The sequence below is a fragment of the Choloepus didactylus genome, chromosome X (genome assembly GCF_015220235.1).
Source record: "Choloepus didactylus isolate mChoDid1 chromosome X, mChoDid1.pri, whole genome shotgun sequence".
NCBI lineage: Eukaryota > Metazoa > Chordata > Mammalia > Pilosa > Megalonychidae > Choloepus > Choloepus didactylus.
The window spans coordinates 33,398,381-33,423,378 of NC_051334.1; the positions used below are offsets into that span (position 1 = coordinate 33,398,381).

Genomic DNA, 24,998 nt, shown 5'->3' on the forward strand with positions numbered 1-24,998 from the left:
CAGATATGACTCCTGGTAAGGGGCCAGCTTTCAATGTTTGAGTAAAGTCTGTGATGGCATAGCCATTCTGCAGCATATCTTCAGGGCCTTGGAAATAGACTCCATCTACCAAGTGTGTAAGGTCCAAATCAAGTAGGGGTGTTTCAGAGAGGCTTAGACAGGGAAGGGACAGAGAGAATAGCTGTTATACAGTTATGAGGTTGGACGGTGGCAGGGTTTAAGGTTTGGCACCTATGAATAGCTATATGAGAAGGAGATAGCAGCAAAATTTCATAGGAGGTAAGTCTGGAGGTAGAGAAATGTTGGATATTTTCAATCATGATCAGAGTTTAGACAGCACAAGGCATATAAAGGTCTAAAGGGTGCCCTAAAACCATGCCATCTGTGTCTTGAATGAGTTTTGCAGCTATGGTGACTGCCTGTTGACAAGGAGCCCTTGGTCTAAAGTCAGGCTAAGGTACTTGATGGGGTCTTGGATTCCATTGTGTTTGGGAGCAAGCACAACAAAGGCATGTCCTTTCCCTACCTGTATGAAGGGAGAAAAAGTTAGTGAGTAGTTAGGTAGTCCTAAGGGAGAGGCAGAGGTGAGAGCAGTCTTGAGCATCTGGAAAGCCATGAGGGTAGGGTATTCCTACTGAAGGGGCTGTGGGATGTTTTCCCTTGTCACGTTGTACATGGGATAGGCAATAGACAAAAAGAAATTCAGGATCCATGTCTGACAGTATCCAGTTAATAAAAAAGAAAACAAACAAAACTAAATTGTCCTTTTGTTTTATGTAGGTAAATTCAAGAATAGATGTATTCAGATAATTTTTGCCTTTAGGGAAAATGTCAAGCCTTAGGTAAGGTACCTGTGGAGTGCAAAGTTGGATCTTATCCCTAGATACCTTGTGACCCTTTTAGGCTAAGGTCTAGAGTAAATATTTAGTGCTGGTGAGGGAATTATCAAAGTTAGAGAAATACAAAAGGAGATCATTCTCATTTTGAACCATAGTGGAGTTCTTAAGGAGCATGAGATCCTTAAGATTTTCTCTGAATTGAATGCAAAAAAAAAAGTAGATGCTCTAGTGAAGTCAAGATGAATTTTTCAGGTGAAAGGAAACAGATACTGGGAGTATAAATGGACAAGGGTATTGAAAAATACAGAGCAAAGATTTATCACCTACAAATGAGTGGTGTCCAGAGGAAGGTTTGCTAAGATGGTGATAGGGTAGGGAATCAAAGGGAATCAGGGTTTAACAATCTGGTACCTGGCTTAGAAATCTTGGATTAGCCTATATCCTTTCCCATTTGGTTTTTGTTTTCTTTGATTGTTTGTTTTTTTTCTTTTTTATGGGGAGTGTAGGAGTGTTAGACGATCTAGAGGTTGGTATGAGTAGTCCTCTGACTGAAATACCTACTTGATAGGCTGTAGTTCAGTTATGGCCTCTGGTTTTAAGAGGTATTGAGCAGTCTTGGGAGTGGCATCAGAGGGACAATTTTAACCTGTACGGCTTCTGCATCCCAGATGAAGCCAATATCAGTGGGTCCAGTGGTCCAAAGTACATCTGACACACATGAAAGCATTTCAGATATTTTGAAGTCATTGGGGGCCTTAGGAGGTTTAACAGGTGTGAGGAAAGTGAGATGATCTGTTAACAACTGAAAGAGGGAAAAGGTATATTGGGGAGAAAATATAGTCCTTCAGGGAAAAAATGTATGAGAATGTTCCAGGGTTTGAAAATTGCAGTCTCAAGTGGTTGGTCTGGGGGTCCTCAAGCTTCTCAAGAGCCCCAATGGGAAAGAAGGACCTAAAACTCAAGTGATTATACAGAGTTAGGTGGCCAGACTGGGAGAGGAAAGCCCTGAGAGAGATGTGTAGAAGGGTGAAGGAGGTAGGAAAGTTGAAGAGGGATAAACCAGAGAATTCAGGGAAGCTTACGGGAAGGTTGAAGGGGGTAAAAAAGGGTAGGAGAAAAGGTGGTGGATGGGAAGAGAGAGATTTTAGAAGGCATTGGGGAAGAAAGATGGCTTCTGAGGTTAGCAGTGGCCTCTGAAACAATTTTGTGGAAAATATTCTTCCTGGTTTTGAGCAGATCAATGCTTGGATGAGATCTTGGAGCCATGGGACTCAAGAGCCCCTCTCAAATGAACCAGCTTGGGAGATTCAAATTCTCCAAAGAGGTCACTGAAATTCTAAGATAACTTTAGTGAAATTTTGCCATTGTGGGAAAAATTGGATGTTATTAGAATTATAATATATGTCATGGGACAGGGGTCTAGAGGACAACAATGAGATTGACAGTTTCCAATAAGAAGGAAACAGATGACAAAGGAGGACTTGAACTCATCAGTGTTAGAGGTCTTAGGATTTTAACCAAAGGTGTGTTTTCTGGGAAAAAGTCAGGGACTTTAACCTCACTCCAAGAAATACAAGGAAAAGACAAAAATAAGGTAGAAATAATGTCAAGTCCTTAAGGTGCTACAACAGAAAAATGTCCAGAGCACTGAATGAGAAATTGTAGCTTACCACCATGGATCCTGATTTCCCAGCTAGGAGAGAACACAAAGGTTCGAGAAGCTGGCATTAATACTTGGGTAAAGATAGCAGGGGCCCAGGTGCCAGCCAGCACTCCATCTGAGCCACAGCACTAAACTGTCAAAGCAAAAATGTGAGTCGAAACTTAGTAAGGAAAGACTTAATTATATTAAGGGGGATGTTGGAATAGGGATTCCCTCAAAATTTAGGCTCGAAACATCTCAGGGAAAAGATGAGTGAGCAAAGCTTTTATTTTATTTTATTTATTAAAAATGCAGAGACCATGTGAAAGAGGAAGGGGGTAATAAAACTGTTAGAGTATTGAAACATATTAAATGGTGTCAAATACTGCAGCAATAGGAAGGTCGAGGCAGAAAATGTTCATTTGTAGTTAGTTGCATGGGGTGGGGTTTGGGTCTCTGATGGAGTAAATAAGTTACAGAATGGAAGTTTGCCTAAAGTTCAGGGCCTAGCTGTCCTAATTAAACCATTCTGAAGTTACATCAAGCACTGAATTTGATCAGCCTCGTCACTACCCAGTTACAGTCATTATTGGGCAGCCAGAATCCTCCTGAGAGTTATAGAACTCCCCTATAAGATTCATGACAAAGAGGAGCAAAGCTGCAGTAGGACAAGCCAGATAAGGAGGGAAAAGAGAAGGTCCATGCATCCCACCCTTGTCTCAAACTCAGTATTCAAAAAAGCATCCCTTTTCCCATAGGAAGGATTGAGTGAAGGGCTAGAGAAAACTAGGGTGTTTTATTCCACAGGAAGCAAACATCAATAGTGGGTAGTAAAGTATCCTTGACCTTCAAGCCTGAATACCTTTATAAGAAGAGGGATGCATGTACATATACATGTGCTTAAAGCTGAGATTTTCTGTCTCTATTACCACTGTTAAGTGTTTAGGGATTGCTCTTCTGTGAATTGAAATGGGTATCTGTAACACTGGGGTCACAACACCGTGATGAGCCTAGAGAAAGAAGAACTGAAAGAACAAATAACGAGAAACCTCTTGGATTCCCCTGAGTACAACATGCACATGCAGACCTGAATAAAATTTCCCATTATGGGAGTAGCAGGAGACTACTACCCTTACAGTTCAGCTCAGATGAATTAAACAAAGGGATTTAAATACAGAAGGCTGGGCAGGGTGTAGGAAACCATTAAGGGACAGTAAATAGGATTTGTATACCACCTGTGAGCCTGAAGGGACAAGGTAGAGTTCCCTTTTCTAGAACCTGATGAACTTGTAACTGTGACTAAGGCCTTGTAAGGAAGGAGCAAGGGGGGTGAATACCCCTACCCATCTCTCTTCCTGCCTCTGTTTTGCTGCAGTGATACTTGAACAGGAAAAAAAGAACACAAGGGAACTCAGATGATACAATCCTAAGAACTCATTTTCACAGGGAGTAGAGTATGGCAGAGAAGGGAGAAGGGTGGATCTGAAGGTGTTAATGGAGAAATGCTTGCCTTCCAAGAATACTAAGCATATGAAGAATGTGGTCTTGTTTCCTCAGGTTGATTACCCCCTGAAGAGGCATTCTCTGAGCTCTAGCTTTGGGGCCTGTGGAAAGCAGATGGCCTCCTTAGTCTCTACCTCCAGAGTTGTTTATACATACCTCTAAATAGAAATGTGCCATGGTTAGGAGTTCTTAGAGGTGTTTTACTTTTAAGAATTGTGGGTATTCAAAGATTTCTGAAACTGGAAAGAGGTTGTAGCAGAGAATTGAAGGGACTAAAATGGGGGCTTATGAGTCATTAGACTAATGGGAAGCCCTGGTCCCATCTAATATTTTCCATTTGAATCCTTCGTGTACATATCTACTATTTAGGTTATTATTCTGCTTTAAATTCCTTTTGAATACTGTGATAGGCATCCAGTTAAAGTTTGGTGCAATTGTCTGTATATAAACATGTGTGGATGCTACATTGCAATTTGTCTTGCCATATTTTTTCAAATTTCTAAATCAGATGGAGTGGGACTTCAAAAATATTCCCCCAAATCCCTAAAATCATGTTAGGACTAATTAGGTATATATATCAAATGTTTGTTAATACAAGGAGGAAGTTAATAGTGAAGAAGAATATGGAATTGGTGCAGTGTTATTAAGTTGGGAGCACAAAGAAAAACTCTGAACTAATATATGAGCTTTGAGTATGCAAATTTATTTGAGTAAATTCACAATGCCATTTTTGTGTCATAATCTTTTATAGAAACCATTATAAGTTCACAGATATATTTGGATATGTATGATGTGCTTCAATTTCCTATCCACAGGTTTAATATGATATTGTGGTATGGATTGTTGTATTAGTTGTTGTTTTTTTATTTTGCTGGGGATGAATTTTTAAAACCATAAATTTCATACATTTATCATGAGAGCCTTTTTCCTTCAGAGACTTCAAGTGGTCAGCTATTTTTATGAATGCCATAGTGGTAGCAAATAAGAATAATGTTGCTATGTAGCTCGTTTCCTCTCAACTGTATCCCCATAACAACAACTAAAAGTCATTTGCATTTCAGTAAAATATTAGAAAGATAAATGCAATGTAATTGCCTAGGATTTCCTGATCCTACAAAAGAGGGAAACCTAATAACCAAACTTTGGGAAACTTATAGTTTGTCTCTTTTCCAACGTGGGAGGAATTGGGGAGGTGGCCACTTCAAAGTAATGTGGTAGGCAGGTGGAGTTTAGCTTTTAGCATTCTTGAGCCACTTTTGGTACAATTTTGGTGTGATTAAGTTCATAACCTACCAATGACCTCCAAGAAGGGTCTCTAAATTTAGCTGACATAAGAGTAAACAGGTCTTATGTGAGCCCAGGTGGAAGCCATGAGAAAAATTCAGAAGTCCAAAATGAGGCCAAGTTAGACATATAGTACTTCTGACCTATAAACAACTTAAGAATGTACAATCTTAACTTATATCAGCCTCCTATATCAGTAAGCAGCAATCACAAAGACATAAGATACTGTCACAGAATCCAGAAAAACCAAAAGAATGCTACAAGGCTGTGAGGGTCACTTATCTCTGTGTATGCAAGTCATATAAAGACCAACCTTCTTCCAAATACTCAGACTTTCCCTTGGAGAGAAGCAGGGGGTGAAATAGAAATTATCAGAAAATATGGGTTTTATTCAAAGGAGAAATTGATGTTCCTGTGAACATAATGTGTCTTTTTTACTCTGCTAGCTCTTAAAATTTTCTGTCTTTGAATTCCAGCAGCTCTTCTGTGATGTGCCTAAGTGTGGCCTTTTCACTTATCCTTAGGTTTAATAGAACTTCTTGAATCTATGGATTTGATGTCTTCTTTAGTTTTGGAAAATTTTTAGCAAGTATGTCTTCATTTACTGTTTCTAGTCTATCATATCTCTCATCTCCTCTGGTAACCCAATTAATCATAAAATTGAAAATTTCATTATTTTCCATACATCTTTTATGCTTTTTCAATGTGCCTAACCCTTTTTTCTCTGTGCTTCTATGGATATTTTCTTCCAACGTAATGTCCAATTCACTAGAATGTTCTAATCTGCCTTTAAATCCTTTATTGAGGTCTTAATTTAAATTTTTGTTTCTTGAAATTGTATGTTATCCTTTTGGTTTTCTTAACAGATATTCTCTAACATGTCTGTTAACTTCATGAACTTATAAATCATAGTTATTTCACATTTTTAATCAGAGATCCCTATTATCTGGATATCCTGTGACTCTCTCTATATTTTCTTTTTCTTTCATTTTTGGTTAAGTTTTGTCTTCTCATGTATCTATGTTATTTTTTGATTGAGTGCTGAATTTGCATATTAAAATGCATGACTCTAGTCTTGCTATTCTTATCTTTATCCAGAGAAGATTTGCTTTTGCATCTGGTATGCAACTAGTATAGGGGGACTGACCATACTAATTTACTTTAATCTGCTCAGATTAATATAATTCAAAACTGAGTTTCAGTCCCTGTATGAGATAGTCTCTATTTTACCTTATTTATTTGGTTTAGGGCACCAACCTAAAAGAATCTAAAATATCTTAATCTTGGTAGGTTGTATATTTTAATTTCTGTCTTCCAAGTCTCATGAATCAGACAAAAATCCCCACTGAGCATTTAGCTATCTCCTAAGCTCCTGATTTAGAAATCAGCAAATGTCTTGAGAAGAAAATGACAACGCACTTTCCTTAGTTTCCTTTCTCATCCCAACATGGCCCTAAAAATCCTTATATATTACTATTTTTCTGATGTCTTCAAAATTTTGAAGAAATGTTTTGCCTAACTTTTCTAGTAGGCCTCAGCTTGATGGTTCGATTAAATTTAGCCTTCAGATCAATTTTTGGCAAAATAAATCAGCTTTGATTGCTCTGTACATGTGAGTGTAGTGTGAAGAAATCATGCAGTCCTGCCACAGGTATATATGGTTTTTGCAACAAGGAAACAAAAAGTCAAATCTGTGAGCTTAAAAGGATCATCCAGTTGACTATGTGGAAAAATAGATTGCATTGGAGATAAATTGGAGTCAGGAGACTAGTGAGTAAGTTGTACAAAAGATGATGAGTATGAATTAGAGCAATTGAAACAGTAAAGGTGACAGTGACTTGTTTTTGGGTGTCTTAAAAATAGAATCAACTGGTTATTGGATAAGATGTGAGGTTTTATGTCAGTGCTTACCTTATGGACATGACAAGATCATGAAGTTGAAAAAATGAGCAAATAGTGATGCAGTTGTCCAAGCCACAAAAATCAGTAGGAAAAGGTATTCTTTATCTGGGAAGACAATATGTTGGATTTTGAACTTGTTGAGTCTGAAATTAAGACTCTTCAGAAAAGTGGAGAATTTTGGAGGTAGGGAGATAACTTAGTCAGTTATTGCAATATCCCAGTCTCCAATTTTCCAATGACCTTTTAAAATTGAAACTCAATGTAATGCAAAAAGCACTTAAGCACTTGTGTGCAAAATATTGTGCTAAGTTCTATGAGATTCATGTCTTCAGATTATTCTTCAATAAGTGGGTATGTATGGAGAGTTATGTAAATAATGAATAACAATAAATTCAATTATTCTGAATTCAAAGTTAGTGCTCTTCCCACTGTTCCATGAAATGCATGGATTGAAGTTGGTGGGGTAGACATAATAGACATTGTAAATGTAATGTCATCAGGTTCAACTACTGATAGGATATGGGGAACATGCTGGGGCCTGCTTAGAAAAGAGGAACATTAAATAATAATACTAATTTTCAAGGTAATATAAATACATGAGTTGTGGTGTCAACTAAAGAGGATATCAGAGAGGAAAGGGGTAGCATATTGAATTATAAACCAACAACTTTTGAAGGTCCAAATAAATTTCCATATAGAAATCAATCACAGAAAAAACAAAAGAGATATATTATATATCCAGAGAACAGGAAACCATGATTATCTTATAGAATGCATGGTTTGGCCAACTGTGTAGTACTTACTACCTTGTTTTGGATGCTATTAATATTTATGCAGTTTATAATATTGCATATTTTGGCAAACATAAGACATTGTTCCATTTTCAGGCAAATAAAGCCACTGGATCTCTTTTGAATAAAGAACTGAGAAGTTAATTCTTAAAATTTTCGTGTGTGCAAACATTGGTTTTCTGAACCTGAATGCAGAGCATGTAACATCTCGCCATTCAATTTAAAGTTGTTATTTTTCACCAAGGTGTTTCCTATTTGTAATGATACCAAAACATTATGCTTAGTGCTTAGTGCTTGATCAACCCTGCAACCAAAAAATTGATTCTTAAAACATGCCAAAACTCTTAACCTCCATGATTTGAAATAAAATAATAAATAAAGAAGAACTCTTTAAAGATAAGACTCCATGTTATGGGTTGAATTGTGTCCCCCCAAATGACATTGTCCAAATCATAACCCCCAGTCCCATTAATATGACCTTATTTGGAAATAAGATCTTTGGAAGGCTTGATTAGTTAAGATGAGGTCCTACTGGATTAAGATGAAGTTTAATCCAATATGACTGTTGTAGTTAAAAGCAGAGGGAAATTTGGGCACCGACAAAGGCAGATACCAGAAGGCCGTGTGAAGATGGAGGAGGCTAAGGTTGGTGTGATGCATCTACAAGCCAAGGAAAGTCAAAGATTGCCAGCAAACGTTAGAAACTAGAAGAGGCAAAGACATGTTCTCTCCTACAGATTTCAGATGGAGAATGGCCCTGACAACACCTTGATTTCAAACTTCTAGCCTCCAGAGCTGTGAGACAATATATTCTTGTTGTTTTAAGCCTTCTAGCTTATGGTACTTTATTGCTGCAGCCTTAGGAAACTTAAGACACAGCATATAATAGAACAATTTAAAAATAGATACTGAAATAATAGATACATGAAACAAAACTATCACTGAATGTAGAGAAGTAAATTTCCATCACACCCTGAGGAAAACAATATCACATTTCTAGTGGGAGGAATGCCCTGGCGTGCTAATTGCTCTACATTTAGCTCAATCCCCATATGCTCAGAAATCACCAATGGAAGATGAGAGACCGTCTTTTGGATATTTTGTGGCTTCATTAATTCTCTGGGGAGTCTTACTTATGCATTCTGTCAATCATGTATGAGACTGTTTACTGTATACAAAAATGGACACAGATTGGCATCTTATTTTTTAACTAATATTCCTTCTAGATTGCCAGTGACTATGATGAAATGTTTCTTAAACTCATGATTCATTGTAAAGATGCTTTATAAAGCTACTTCCTAAAGTCATCTCAATGTTAAAGTCATTCTCAGATGACTTGCCACAAACATTGACTTGAGTGAATTAAATAGCCATTCATTTCTAGGAGTGGAATTATAAGCATCAGTAGTGTAGTTTTAAGTACTCCAATAGGTATTTTAGAAAAAGCCACTGTGGATTTGATGTAGCAATCAGTGGCTGAGGTAGAGCTGGATTCTGAATTTCCTTTTTCATCTTGTGCAATTTGATTTGAATATAAAAATGAAAACTGCCAAATGCATAAATATTTTAACTATGAAATTGCATATTTAAATTGAAATGTTGGGTTAAGAGAACATATAAAATGAATGAATACATGATATTAAAGATTGTAGACAATGGCATTTTGAATTTTTCATAAATCAAAGAGAAAGTAAAATAATTCTAGGGTTGAGTGTTAACAGAGTTTCACATTGTGACTAGATTTTATCTTACAATGTGGGAAAGGGAGCTGTTTCTTCAGAAACAAGTAGGAAGGGAGAAAGTTCAATCATTCTGGAACAAGTTCTTGTGAGAACAAAGACAAGTGTAAAGTAACCCAAGAAAGAGCAAAGGTAGGTGATTTAGGAGTTGTGTCAGTGACTTCTTGAGAGACAATCATGTTCCCATTGATGTTTCACAAAGAGAGAAAAAGTTGGGTTGCTAAAGGTGTGAGGAGAGGAGAGGAAAACGGGGTAAGAAAGAAGATCAGTGTCAGATGAAGAAAGTGAGACACACAAGAAGGGAAAGAAAGACACGGAGTCAACAAAATAAACATATAGATGGAGAATAATAGTGAGATAAAAAAAAAGTTTGAACTTCTCAATGTAAAACTAATCCCCTAGGAGAAAGAACAAAGATTTTTGATATAGATAGGCTTGGGTTTAATTGTGTGATCTAACCAAGTTAATAAACTTCTTAGCTTAAGTTCCCTCACATATAAAATGGTGTTACTGAAACCCATCTCACAGAATTACTGTGAAAATCAAAATATATTAAGCAATTATAAGTGTTTGGTACATGATAGATTCTTAATAAATTATAGTGATAGAGTTAATGATTATCATATTGATGATAATAATTACTATGGTGCCAGATTCTTTTAAAAACAGTTTTCTAGAAATTACAATGGTGATTCCTAATAGGTAATTCCTAATTTTGGTTTTATCCTTCCATAGGGAATTTTACCATTTGAAGTTTCATCATGAAACTTTCAAAGCAAAATTAAGAGGAATTTGCTTCACAATTCTAATAAGAATTATGTGCAAACCTGTACCTTTAAGTATCAATATGTAGGGTGAGGTAGGGCTGGGTATGACTATAAAAGAGTAACATGAGGGAGCCTTGCTGAGATGGAACAGTTATGTATGTTGATTTTGGTGTTAGTAACATGAGGCTACATATGAGATAAAATTGCATCGATTTACTGTTACTGTTTTAGTTTTCTTGGTGCTTGTGATGGTTAGGTTCATGTGTCAGCTTGGCCATGTGATGGTGCCCAGGTGTCTGGTCAAGCAAGCACTGGCCTAACCTTTACTGCAAGGACATATGTGGCTGGTTAATAAACCAGAAGGCTGGTTTGTTAAATAATCAGTCAATTGGCTGCAGCTGTGACTGATTACATTCAACCAAGGGCATGTCTTCCACAACAAGAGAATCCAGTCAGCTGGATTTAATCCAATCAGTTGAAGACTTTTAAGTGAGACAGAGAGGACCTTCACTTCTTCTTCGGCTAACCAGCGAAGCGTTTCCTGAGGAGTTCTTTGAAGTTGCCAGTTCATTGCTGAGGAGTTAATCAAACACGTTCATCGAAGTTGCCAGTTCGCTGCCTGAGGAGTTCATCGAACATCTTCATTGGAGTTGCCAGTTTGTTCCCTGCCCTATGGAATTTGGACTCTTTCATACCCACAGTTACGTGAGACACTTGTATAAAATCTTATATTTATAGATATCTCTTGTTGATTCTGTTTCCCTAGAGAACCCTAACTAATACAGTGCTCAAACAAATACCATGGAATGGGTTTGTTTTAACAATGGGAATTTAATGGCTTACAGTTTTGAGGTTAGGAAAAAAGTTCAAATGAAGGCACCATCATGGGGAAAAACAGAGTTGCGTGACAAGGATAGAAATGGAACTGTCATAAAGGTGACAAAAATTAGATAACTTGCCCCAGAGATTAATATTACTTTTACCTCCTTTGTCAACAACAAGATATCTAATTCCATGCTGGGAAATGAAGCTTAAAGCAATATTGGAACAATGGCAGTGAAGCCATTAGGGAATTTTCCGCTATGTAAGGATTACTCTGTTGGGTCTGGTTGAATGGTGCTTTCTTCCTCATACAGAAAATTAATTTTAACAGGGAACTAAAGTTTGAAGTAAGATTGAACACTGGAAATTGTCAGATTCTTGTTCCAGGTTCTTATTTGTCAGAAAGAAGGACTTCACCTGGGGATATGAACAAGGAAGGAAACTTAGCTCTGCCTGAAATGAACATTATATAAGCTGTCACTCTCTGATCACAGGTATAGATGGACCTGAAAAATAACTGTATGAGAAATCCACTCACAACAACCAAAGTCACTTGGATAATCAGTCTAACACTCAAATGCTTCCTGTCTAAAGAAAACTAGCAGCAAATCTGTTCACAATACCGCTAAGATTCTTGGTGAAGGACACTCACTCCCCAATTAAAATAAGAGTCTCTTTTTTTACTGTAATGAAGTAAAAATATATGTTCCATATTTGGAAAACCTTAACATTTCCAAATATCTTTTTTTTCTTCCATGAAACAGTAGGAAGTCACTAATATTTTGAGAATTTTCTATTACATTCAAAATTACTCTCCACAAACCAATCTCTAATTCCCTGGTTATCTCACTTTTTAGAATCAGTAGGGCTTTTTGTCAGATTTAAATTTTATTTATTTCACATTATGCTCCTCTACTGATATATGATATATAATTTGATGTTCACAATAACCATGTGAAGTTGTTCTTTGCATTTTACATATGTGAAAACAGAAAGGGAATTGGTGCTTAAGATCAAGTTGATAATAAATGACAGGAACGTCTATGTCTAGCTAAGATGGATTAACAGGGACTAGATTTACCTTCCTGCTGGAAACAAATACATAATGGACAAAATATAGAAAGAAACAATTTTCAAGACACTGTTCTTCTAGCAAGAAAAGATACTGGTCCCATTGAGATAGGAATCAAACACAGCAAGCTTAGATTGCTGCCTTGAGAGAGTTTCTAGGGCACAGCATAGGGATGCAGAATACAGGTAGAAAGAGCTTAGTAGGATCCCTACGGTGTGGAGATAGAGATGAGAATCTGGGAAGTTCAAAGTGACTGGATTTCACAGGTCACAGTAACAGATAAGAGAGAACTGCACAAGTAGAAAATTCCAAAAGATTTTCAATATTGTCTCATGAATACTCAGGTGAATACTCTTAAGTGAATACATGATTATTCACCTGAGTACTGATCTGTGCATGCATAGAAGGAAGGAAACTATCTGAGATTAGGGAAAGTACCACCTGAAAGGTTTAGATGTAACAGTGCCTGGTGCTCACACAGGGCTGGAAATGGTGTTTTGTCCCACAAGTCACACAGGAAACCCTCATGATTCTTGGGATATTGGGAGGGTACACAGAATGATCTTGCCTCAGTAGTGAGGAATATTTAGCCAAACACTGAACAATGCTGAACCCACCTAAATATGATAAAAGGAAAACCTGATATTATCAAAGTGCTTCCAAACACCTTAACTGAGCCCCAGAACAAAGCTCAAGAAAGTTTATAGGAATACAGAAAAGTGCAGCACCCAAAAAAAAAAGAAATTCAAAATGTCCGGCATCCAGTAAAAGTATCAGTCATGCAAAGAAGCAGAAAATAACTCACTATGAGGAAGCAAATGAATCCATCAAAACCAATCCATTATTTAGTTACATCAGTGAAAATGGTTGAGTTGGGGACTCCAAGGGCCTATCCCTCCACCAAGACCCTGAGAAAAGGAACAAAAATGGTCAGAATCAACTTTTGTGGACCTCTGGAAATTAGTCAGAAGTTTATAGTAACCAAGTAAACACTTATTCAAGACAAAGTTGACTGAAGCTATGGTAAGAGCTTTATGGCATTTTACTTACCCTTGCTCCGTCCCCCTCCCTGGCTCAGCAGTGGTCTTGAGGATGGCAGCCTGTGTTCACAGTGTGGGTCTCTGATTCTAGAGGGAGAAAAACAGAAATTGCTTTCAATGATTGTGTTTGTATGTTTTGATCTGTTTGGGGACTCCTTGAAGAATTGATGTAAGGAGCTTGTCTTTGTTTTACCTAACTCAGAACTTTTTCTAGGGGCAAAAGTAGCTACATAGAGTGCATTGCTCAAAAAGACTGAAAGACAAATGAACAAAATGTTGCCGTCTGGGCCAGGAGATAACAGTTGGGTCAAAAAATATACATACAGAGCTCCTGGGATTTAAGCTGGGGAATGAGATACTTTGGTGAATAAAAACTTTGAAAAGCTCCTATTTGCATCAAGGAATCTGGAATGCCATGCACATGCCTAGGACAGTATGTGTGTTCCTAAAAGACCACAGAAGACCCTAAGCTTTCACATTTGGCCCATCTTTAGGCTCACTGCAAGCCAAAAGTGAAGGCTATTATGGGGTTGTAAATGCTTGCCTAAGTATTGATGGAATTCCCCAATACAGACCTAATCTTCAAAGACTGTGGGCACTTTTATATTTCTTTTTTTCAACTTTTTGGTTCCAGGTGTTTAAAGAAATCTCTGTCAAACCACTAGCTAGCATTATGCTAAAAGATCAGAGACTTCAGAGACCACACACAACACAGAATATGTTCTTTATTAAAACAGTTTGGAAGGCACAAAGTTAACAAGCAACTAAAACCCATAACAAGCAGCAACCCGGAGCATAGGGGAGGATCTGATCTCCACAGTTACCATGTTATAATATTCAAAATGGCCAGTTTTTAAAAACAACAACAACAAATACAAAGTATGCAAAGAATCAAGAAAGTATGTCCCATTCATGGGAAAAAAAGAAATTAATAGAAACTTTCCCTCTGGAAGCCCAGACGTTGGACTTACTAGACAAAGACTTTGAATCAACTATTTCAAATATGCTCAAACATCTAAAATAAATAATGTAAAAAGAACTAAAGGAAACTAGGAGAATGATATATCAACAAATAGAGAATATTAATAAAGAGGCATAAATTATAACAAGAAATCAAATATAAATTCTGGGGCTGAAAAGTATAATAACTGAAATGAAAAATTCACTAGATGGCTTTGCCAGAAGATGCACAGGCAGAGAAAATAATCTGAAAACTTAAAGATAGTTCAACTAAAATTTTCAAGCCTGAGGAACAGAATAAAAAAAGAATGAAAAAAAAAATGAACAAAGCCCAAGAGAACAGTGGGACATCATCAAGTATGCCAACACAAGCATAATGGGAGTCTCAGAAAAGGAGAGGGGAGACAGAGGGAAGAGAAAGAATTTTTGAAGAAATAATGGTGAAAACATCCCAAGTTTCATAAAAGATATGAGTCTACATGCTAAGAAGCTTAATGAAGTCCAAGTAGGATGCAAAAAATTCCACCCTGAGAAACATTTTAATCAAACTTTCAAAAGAGAAAAACAAAGAGAAAGTCTTGAAAGCAGCAAGAGAGAACTGACTTGTCAACTACAAGGGATCCTCACTCAAATTAACAGCTGATTTCTCATCCAAATTGGAAGGAAAAAGTAATGTTATCTCTATTTGCAGATGACATGATCTTGTACATATGGAAAAATCCTGAAGTATCCACATACACAAAAATTAAGCTAATAAATGAATTCAACAGAAATTTAGGGAACAAGATCAACAAGAAAACTTGGTTGTATTTCTACACACCAGCAATGAATTAACTGAAAAGGAAATTAAGAGAATAATTCCATTTACAATGGCAACAAAATGAATAAAATATTTAGGAATAAATTTAATAAAGGAGATGTAAAATATATGCATTCTGAGACTTTGCTGAAAGAAATTAAAGAAGATCTAAATAAATGGAAAGACATCCATGCCCATGGATTGGAAGACTTAATATCGTTCCATCAATAATACTCTCCAAAGCAATGTAGAGATACAATACAATCACTATCAAAATCCCAATAGTCTTTTTTTTTTTTTTGGTAGAAATTTACAAGCTAATTATAAAATTCATATGGAATTGCAGGAGACTCCAAAGAGCCAATATAATCTTGGAAAAGAAGACCAAAATAGGAGGATACACACTTCCCAATTTCAAAAATTGCTACAAAGCTACAGTAATAAATCAGTGTGGTATTACATAAGAATAGACATATAAATCAATAGAGTAAAATTGGAAGTCTATAGGTAAACCTATATATCTATGACTTAGTGATTCTTGACAAGGGTACAAAGACCATTCAATGAGGAAAGAATAGTTTTGTCAACAAATGGTGCTGGGACACCTAATCCACATACAAAAAATTAAAGTAGGACCTCACACCATATACAAAAATTAACTCAAAATGGAACAAAGACCTAACTGTGTGAGGTAAAACTATAAAACTCTTAGAAGAGAACATAGGAGTAAATCGCTTGACATTGGATTTTGCAATGGCTTCTTAGATTTGATACCCAAAGCACAAACAACAAAAGAAAAATATAGATCAATTGGACCTCATCAGAATTTAAAACTTTTGTGGATTAGAGGATACTTATCAAGAAAGAGAAATGAAAACCTAGAGAATGGAAAAAAATATTTACAAATCATATATCTGAAACAGGTCAAGCATCCAGAATATATAAGTAATTCTCACAACTCAACAACAAAAAGAAAAATACCCAATTAAAGTATGGGCAAAGGACTTAAATAGACATTTCTCCAAAGAACATAGACAAAAGTCCATGAAGCATATGAAACAATGCTCAACATCATTAGTCATTAGGGAAATGTAAATCAACACCACAATGAGATACCACTTTGCACCTACTATAATAAAAAAAAGAGGAAAATGACAAGTGTTGGCTAGGATGTGGAGAAATTGGAACTCTCATTTCTAGGAATGTAAAATGTTGCAGCAACATTTTACATAAGTGTTTGATGGTTCCTCAAAAAGTTAAACATTGAATTACCATATGATTCAATAATTCCACTCCTAGGTGTATACCTCCAGAGAATTGAACATTGATATTCAAACAAATACTTATACACAAATATTCATAGCAGCACCATTCACAATAGCCAAAAGGTGAAAACAATCCAAATAACCATCAACCGATGAATTAACAAAATATAATATGTCCATTCAATGGAATATTATTCAGCCATATAAAGGAATGAAGTATTGATACATGAAAACATCATGCTAAATGAAAGAATTCAGACACAAAGCTCAGAAATACATCCAGGCACATAACACATGATTCAATTTATGTGCAATATCTGGCATAGATACATTCATTGAGACAGAAAGCAGGTTAGTGGTATTGGGAGTGACGGTGTGTGCGAATGAAAGTGACTGTTTAATGCATAAAGGATTTCTTTTGGGGTGATGAAAATATTTTGGATCTACATAGAGAGGATAGTCGCACAATATTGTCAATGTACTAAATGCCACTAAATTGTACACTTTAATGGTCAATTTTTTGTTATGTGAATTTCACCTCAATAAAAAAAAATCCATTACTGACACAGATGTTAGAACTAGCTGACAAGGACACTAAAATATTTATGAAAAAAGCATTTCATTTGTTCAAAAAGTTAGGTAGAAGCATGCAAGAAATGCAAAAAAGGTAAAAATCAATATTTTAGAATTTAAAACTAAAATGTATGAGATGAAAAATACCTTGGATATGATTAACAATAAATTACATATTGCACATGAAAAGATTAGTGAACCTGAATACATAGCAATAAAACTATCCAAAATGAAACACAGAAAAGATAATCAAAATACACAAGCTGAGAAATTAGTGAGTTGTGGGACAATGCCATGCAATCTATTAAAAGTGTAATTGGAGTCCCTGAAGGAGAAGAGAAGGGAGGCAGAAAAAAATGTTCAAATAAATAATGGACAAACATTTTCCAAATCCAAGCTCAATGAACCCCACATATAAGAAAGAAAGAAAAAAGGTTCTATGTCAAGTCATATAATTTTCTCAAAACTAATGATAAAGAGAAAGTCTGAAAGCAACTTCCTCACCATCATATTTGGGCAAATATACAGGATTTTTTCTTAGTATTTGAATCTGTTTAAAAGCAAATTGACTGTTTAAGGAAAATAATACCTTGCAGCATTTATAATAAATGCATAATTAAAATATATGGTAATAGTATTACAAAGATTGGTAAGGGAGCAATGGATAATATTTTATGTTACTTATGCTATATGTGAAGTATGTATTATCACATTAATGTAGACTGTGATATGTTAAATATAATAAATGGCAAGGCTTTCATTTGAATCTATATGATCTGACTACAAACCATGTTTTCTTTCCACTGTATTAGAGCTAACTCCAACTACAAAATCTTCCCATCTCCCCTATTGCCACATTCTTCTCTCTGATTAACAGTAACCTATAATCTCCAGTTTGTCAAATGTCTGTAGGCACTCAGTAGGAACCAGAGTTTGGATTCTCCTTCCCTAGCTTAATGAGGGGCTCTAAACAACTATTTCCCACTGTCCATGACTATTCAAACTATGCAGAAAAATCAGAAATCACTCCCCACAAAGGCCAGATCCAAGGTACAATGTATAGGGAAGAAAGGCTATGTTCTGGTTTGCTAAAGCTGCCAGAATGTAAGATACCAGAAATGGATTGGCTTTTACTGCTTTTTTTTTTCATGATTCATTGTTTTATTTTACACTTTATAAAAAAGAGAAGCCCAAACCCAATATACCCCCCACTACCAGTTAGGGAAGGGCTCACAGTTCTGAATGCAGATCTGGCCTTTTCTAAAATAGTCCATATTGTTTCTCTACCCTTAAACTGTCCCCTCAAATATTTAAATCCCAACTACAAAAATGGAGCTGCAAAAGGTGTATAAAGACAAATGAGATGTTCCTGCTTTCCTTGTAGTACAAACATTTATAGTGACTAAAGCACCATGAGATTAACAGGGAGAAAAAAAACTGCCTATTTAAGGAATGGAATGTCTGTTACCTGCAACAAGGTGCTGAATAAGTTCTTCTAACTGGCCTCTACCCTAAAATATTCCATTTCTGGGGATACGGGCACATGAAATAGTGAGATAAACATGTGCCAGGCAGTTTCTTGTTTTCTGGAGGCACATGTTTCCTGCACTCTTTCTTAATAATTAAAGACAAATTATAGGAGAACCCAGTATTTAGATCCTGCCCAATATGAGTAATTAATACATAAGGAAAAGATTAGTTTTTATCCAAATAACATGCAATAAAAATAGTTTAAACCAACATGGTTAAGTGTTAAGATTTTTTAGAAATCAAAGTATTTATTCACATAATTTTAAACTAAAGTTAAAACTATTAAATCTTCCGTGGCTAGTGATTTAAGTGCAAGTGATGCTGGCTTTCACATTCACTTTCTTTCCTTCATTCAGAATAAAGGCAGATCAGTTGTTCTTCAACAATCAATGCAGCATTGCAAAAGGGAGACATTGTTCCTAGCATGTTTTATTTTCAATTCAGACATTTCAATTAGATTCTTTCTAAATGCTGCCACTCTCTTCCATTTGAAATTTATCAGTTCTTCTTTTGCAGATTCAGAAAGCTGTTCAAATTTTTGGCAGCACTCCTGTTGGTGTGCCTCAGCCAACTTGACATCTCTGTTTTTAACTGTGCCTTATCCAGAACTTTGTTGGAGTTTTCATAGTCAGTGAGAGCTTTAGTACGTCTGTATAGGAGATCCTTAGCAACCTCAGTTTTGTAGTACTGGAGGAGCTTGGTCAGCTTTAAATCTACATCTGATTAGACTTGACTCTACTTTCCTAAGTTTTTCAAATAGCTCGGCAACCTTCAATAAGTACTTTTTAATGACCGTAGGCTCTTCTAAAGCCAGGCTATGCAAGCAGGCAGCAGTGTGGATATAGTCATCTGCAACACTTTTATGAGATCTGGTCATTTTGTCAGCTTTTGCACGAGTCCTTGATCCTATTATAATAGAAATTCTTCTCTTGCTCAAAGAAGTCATCCACCTCCTTAACTCCAGAAAAAAGGACTTATCGGCACTTTTCACCACACTTTTGAAAAAGCCACCAAACATCTCTGGTATTTTTCCACCTAACACTTAGATCCTGATCATATTCCAGGAAAACATGAAAGTTGCAATCTTTACTGAGAACAGGGTGAGAAGAAAGCCATCAAAGAAAGACCCTATGGGAGGGATACAGTCTTCTTAAAGACAGCAAGGTATTCAGCTTCCAATTCTTGCTTCATCTTGGCAAATTTTTCTTTGCTCACAGACCCTTCACCCTCTCCCAGTTTCTGAATCTTCTCTCGAGGGCCAGCAAAGTAAGGCTTTGTGGGAACAGGTGGAATAACAAGCCCAGCATAGTCTGTTGTTTCAGTAAAGTCTTCGTGTTGCCTTGCAATAGAAATCTCGGCTCTGAAATGTGAACAGTGTGGTCTTGGTGTGCACTGTAAATTTGACCTTCTCTCTCTCACTGAGTGCATCAGGTATGCCAATCTGAAGCAAGGGATCAATATGCAGGTCCACAGACACAGATCTCAGCTTGCTATGGTCCTCCTCCTGCTGCTGCAGCAACTCGGGAACCATGGCCTTGGTGATGCAAGCCTTGAACAGAGGTCACCTGGCCTTGCTCTGCACCGTGCAGAGACCACCAACTGCAGGACTGCTCTGGGGACATGGAGCCACAGACACTCTCTCCATGAAGCGTGTCTCGAGAAAGACCACGCTCTCGTACAGAAGAGATTTATTACTCTGGATTGGCATTTATCAAGGGGATTTATTAGGTTACAAATTTATAGTCCTAAGGCCATAAAAGTGTCCAAAGTAAGTCATCAACAAGAGGATACCTTCACTGAAGAAAGGCCGATGGTGTCCGGAACACCTCTGTCAGCTGGGAAGGCATGTGGCTGGCGTCTGCTGGTCCTTTGCTCCCGGGTTGCTTTGCTTTCAGCGTCTGATTCCAGGTGGCCTTCCCTTTAAGTGTCTGTGGGTTCTCACTTAGCTTCTCCAGGGCAAACTCTGGATTTCATCTCTTAGCTTAGCTCCTGGTTCTGATTTCAATGGCTGTCTCCAAAATATCTCTGGGCTTTTATTTTTCTCTAAGTGTTTCTCTGAGCTCTCTTCAATATGTCTCTGCCATTTTTCTTCTCATAAAGGACATTAGTAAACTAATTAAGACCCACCTTGACTAGGCAAGGTCACACCTCCTTGGAAATAATCTAATCAAAAGGCCCACCCTCAATTGGTTGGGTCACATCTCCACGGAAACACAATCAAAAGATCCCACCCACAATAATCTGTACCCACCAGAGTGGATTAAAAGAACATAGTCTTTCCTGGGGTACATAACAGTTTCAAAGCAGCACAGGCTATAACCCAATTCCTCCATGAAAACCTAGAATTACATGCCATCCACCCCAGGTAGCTTTTGATTTTTTTTTCTCAAGGATGACTCTTTAGCGACAGAACGGTTTGGCTGATGCTGGAGGAAGGTGGGGCAGCTAGTTAGCTAGTACTACTCTTCATGAGGCTTTTATTACTCCTCTTTACCAAATCTCCCATTTTTACAGCATATGCTAAATGTTACTGACACTAGAAGAGCAGAAGAAGAAATGCAAAGGGGCATTAATTTCAGTACACCTTTGACTTCCATTTTGCAGCACTCTGCAAAAGATTTCCTTTAGAGACCCAAAGGCACAACAATGCTTTGGAATTCCAAAATATTACAATAAAAACCATGAGCAAATGTGAATTCTGGTCTCTATCTATCTAAAAATGAATGTACATGTACAAATAAAGGTATATAAAATTGTATTTATATATAATTTTAATATAAAATAATTTATTCCCCTCTAGAGGGAATTTCTACTTGCCTAGCAATAAGAAGAATCTGATATGTTTAATTAGAATGTCACTTTTTGCCTCTTCTCACTAAACCGTTTCTGTGCTGTTTTTGTTTATTTGTTATACCTCCTGTCTTGGATTGCATTTTGACTTTAAAATTACTAAGACACAGGCAGTAGACATATGTTTAAATGTCTGTACATAATCTTTATTATCAAAAGATTAATACCATCTATTGATTTTGTTTTCTAACTCAACCTTGACAGCTGTAAGGATGGGACAAATGATTGTTTTCCACAGAACCTTCATTTATTGTCTATGTGTTCAACTGTAAAAGCGTTCTAATAATAGAGAAGTATATCTACAGTTAACACCTATTTAGAGGATTAGTCAGAGTTGTCAGCCTAGGGAATATCTTATAAGCTAACTTTACTATAGTTAACATGAACACTGATGACATGGGAAACTTAAGAAATGCTTTTAATTGCTTTTAAATGACAATTAGAGGCAGGGTAAGACGTAGAAATGTTCATCTCTGCCAAGTTTCTTTCATATGCATGCTAAATAAATATCTGGTTCCAAGCTTAGCTGGTATAGAATGGGCATTTGAGACACAAGTTGAATGAAAAAAATGCTATGAGATTAATGAAGTTTTCTCAACTGTATTAAGACATTGACATCTCAACTATAGTAATATATTGATAGCAGAAGTTAAATCAGCTCTATTAAAGGATATTAAATGAGTTATTGTAAAAAAACATAACCCAGTAGGCACACAAATATATATCTCTTAGTGATAGTGAAAAATACTGGATGGTTGAAACTTCTTCATAGTTCTAGATTTTTATGCACCAATTACATTCTTCATTGTAGTTTATCCATGGGTTATTATTGCTTATATTATAATCCTGTTTGTATATCATATATGAATTCAAGTGCTAATAAGTTTTCACTATTTTGTCTCTTTCAAAGCTCAGAGTCTAAAAGTGAACGAGAATGAAATCTAACTTGAAGCTTTCAGCTTTCTTCTTGTTTTTTCTAAACATTGGTTTAAACTAGGACACCCATTTTCAAATTCAGTAAAAAACAAACTTAGAAAGAAAGAATATAACCTATATAGTTGATTTGTACACTGGACTCTCCTCCGCAAACATTAAATTACAAGGCATATATATTCTAAAATATAATGGTCTTTTTATTTTTAATATAAAAATATTTCAATTTTCAAATTTCAGTGCATCGCTCTCAGCTATTCTCTATTACAGTCAAATATAATTTTTATTTTACAGATTTGGAGCATGACGTACTATAAGAAATGCTTTTTACATCATGATTTTCACACACATATGCATGCGCACACATTTATTTCTATAACTGAATAAAACATTTTATAAAATACTTGCCCTTCTTATTAAATAAAATAAATAAAAAGAACTTATCAAGGAACTCTGACACTGTCATGTACATGACTCTTTCATTTTTTTTGCATCTTATTTTAAAATATGCTTACTACAACCCACTAAATTTGATTTCAGACACATTAAAGAGTCCTCCATTTGAAAATCTCTGTTTAATACTTTTGAAGACAGACCTGGATAATAAAAAGAATTAGGTAGTGCAAATTTTAAAAAATATGTTTGAAGTAAATTTTAATTGAAAAATCTGCACAATTTCAGACTTCTTGATTCAGTTTTTTCTGTTCTTTTTAAAAAGGAGTCTAACAAAGCTAGTTATTGAGGGGTGGGAAAAGAGAAGTGAAGACAATTTTATACCGGATCAATTTAAATTTTTAACGGCATTTCCAATTAAAGTTTGATATGGGAAAATATGGGGAGAAATATGGGGAGAAATTTAATTTTAGCACTGTTGCGTAATCATGACTTTCATCCTATTAAATTCAGCTGAATGCAGAATATCACTAATATGTACTGTATCACCTTGGTCCCTTTGGTCATGATCATCAACCATTTAGTGACCAGCTTTGGCATGTGAGAGAGCATTCGGAATATCCTTGATTTGTGATGTGTTGAAGTGCAGAAAAAATGTTCTCTTTCCATGGAACATCGCCAATACATGTCTAGTTTGTGATTCACAACCATTCCTTATTTTCTTGTAGAATTATTGTTTCCTAGATGTCTCTTACTAACCAAAACATTTACAAGTTTTATTAATGGCTCCCAAATCTCGTCTATTTACTTCTTTTCATGAAACATTTCTGTCCTCTGTGCCTAATATGAAATTTCCATTTTATGTGCAAAACAGACTATATTCACCTATAGAAAAACCCAAAAAAGTCAGAAAGTTTTAGAAGCATAAATTTCTCAGCAAACATTCAAAGCTTTGTGCTTGGTGTTGTGAAGAATTGGGGCTGAATAAGGTAAGCTGTGGCCCTCAAGGTACTTATAGTCTACAGCAGTTCAAGTGCTAGTTCCATATTTTCCTAGCTCTGTGATCACAGTTGTGTTTTTCACATCATTGATTGTGACTCAGTTGTACTTAGGGAAGTCAATTTGATGGGTCACAATCAACTTAAAAGGGCAGAAGCAGCTAGAAAAATAGAAAAAGTATCAGAATGCATTTCATGTAGCAAGAGTGAATTTGCTTTGTGAAATTTTGTTTCAGTTATAGACACATATTTACCCCCCCCACACACACATATGTATGTATATGAGTGTATATGCATATTTGGTTGTAAAACAAAATGTCTTTCACACTCTGCATCCTGGTGAAAAAGTTGAAAAGGTGTGAAAAACATTGCTTCAAATGATTTACTTTTTCTCTCAGAACTTCAAGTCTTTTATTTACAAGGTTGTAAACTTAAAACATAATAATAATAGCAAATAATATTTGTGTGCCTACTGGGTTATGTTTTTTTTACAATAACTCATTTAATCTTTACAAGAATAGAAGGTATACCTATTTTATATGTGAGTTATGTAACTCTCCAAGGATAAAATTAAATATTTGTGGGACCAAGATTGGAAGCCAGGTTGTCCTTCTTACTGGAGGACCTAATTTACAAAAGTTACACAAATTGGAAATGAGATGAAAAGTGAAGGGCACTATACAAATAGAAGATGTTATTATTTAGACAATATAAGTGACACAAACTCAATTCAATTCCTAGTATAAACTTAACACGATTTGGCCCTAAGAATGATCCTGATGTTTATATACCATATTATGAATTTATTTTCAACATAAGGTTTTAAGTTTAGCTAACCCTTGTTCATTTCCTTGAGCAGACTAAAACTTATCGATAACACCATTTCCTGTTAGTTGGTAAATTTCATATCTATAACTTACATTATAATATCATCCTTCTAATGTAAGAACCCACAGTATTCAATGACTTTTAAATGGTATTTGATCTTTCTAAAAGCAACTTTTTTCTAATCAGTACAGGCAAATTTTACCAGTGAACTTCCAAAATGGGCACAGAGCTCCACATATTAACTACTTTTTCATTTTGAGCCTCATAGAGCTAATGTGGCATACTTAAAAAATGATAATATGATGAATCCACAATCCAAAATTATTTTGACAGTTAATTCTATTTTAGATGTATTTTAAAGAGTCTGTATTAATCTTGCTCAGATTTGAGAGTGAATGTCAAAACTGAACCAAGTCCTTTTCATTCCTAAACTGATTTACAGTAATAAGAAGTTACAAGTGGATTCAG

General features: G+C 35.9%; 1 pseudogene; it reads right to left on the reverse strand.

Annotated features, from left to right (window-relative positions):
- Positions 1-18,907: 18,907 nt before the first annotated feature.
- Positions 18,908-20,236, reverse strand: LOC119522070 (annotated as a pseudogene).
- Between the last annotated feature and the right edge of the window lie 4,762 nt (positions 20,237-24,998).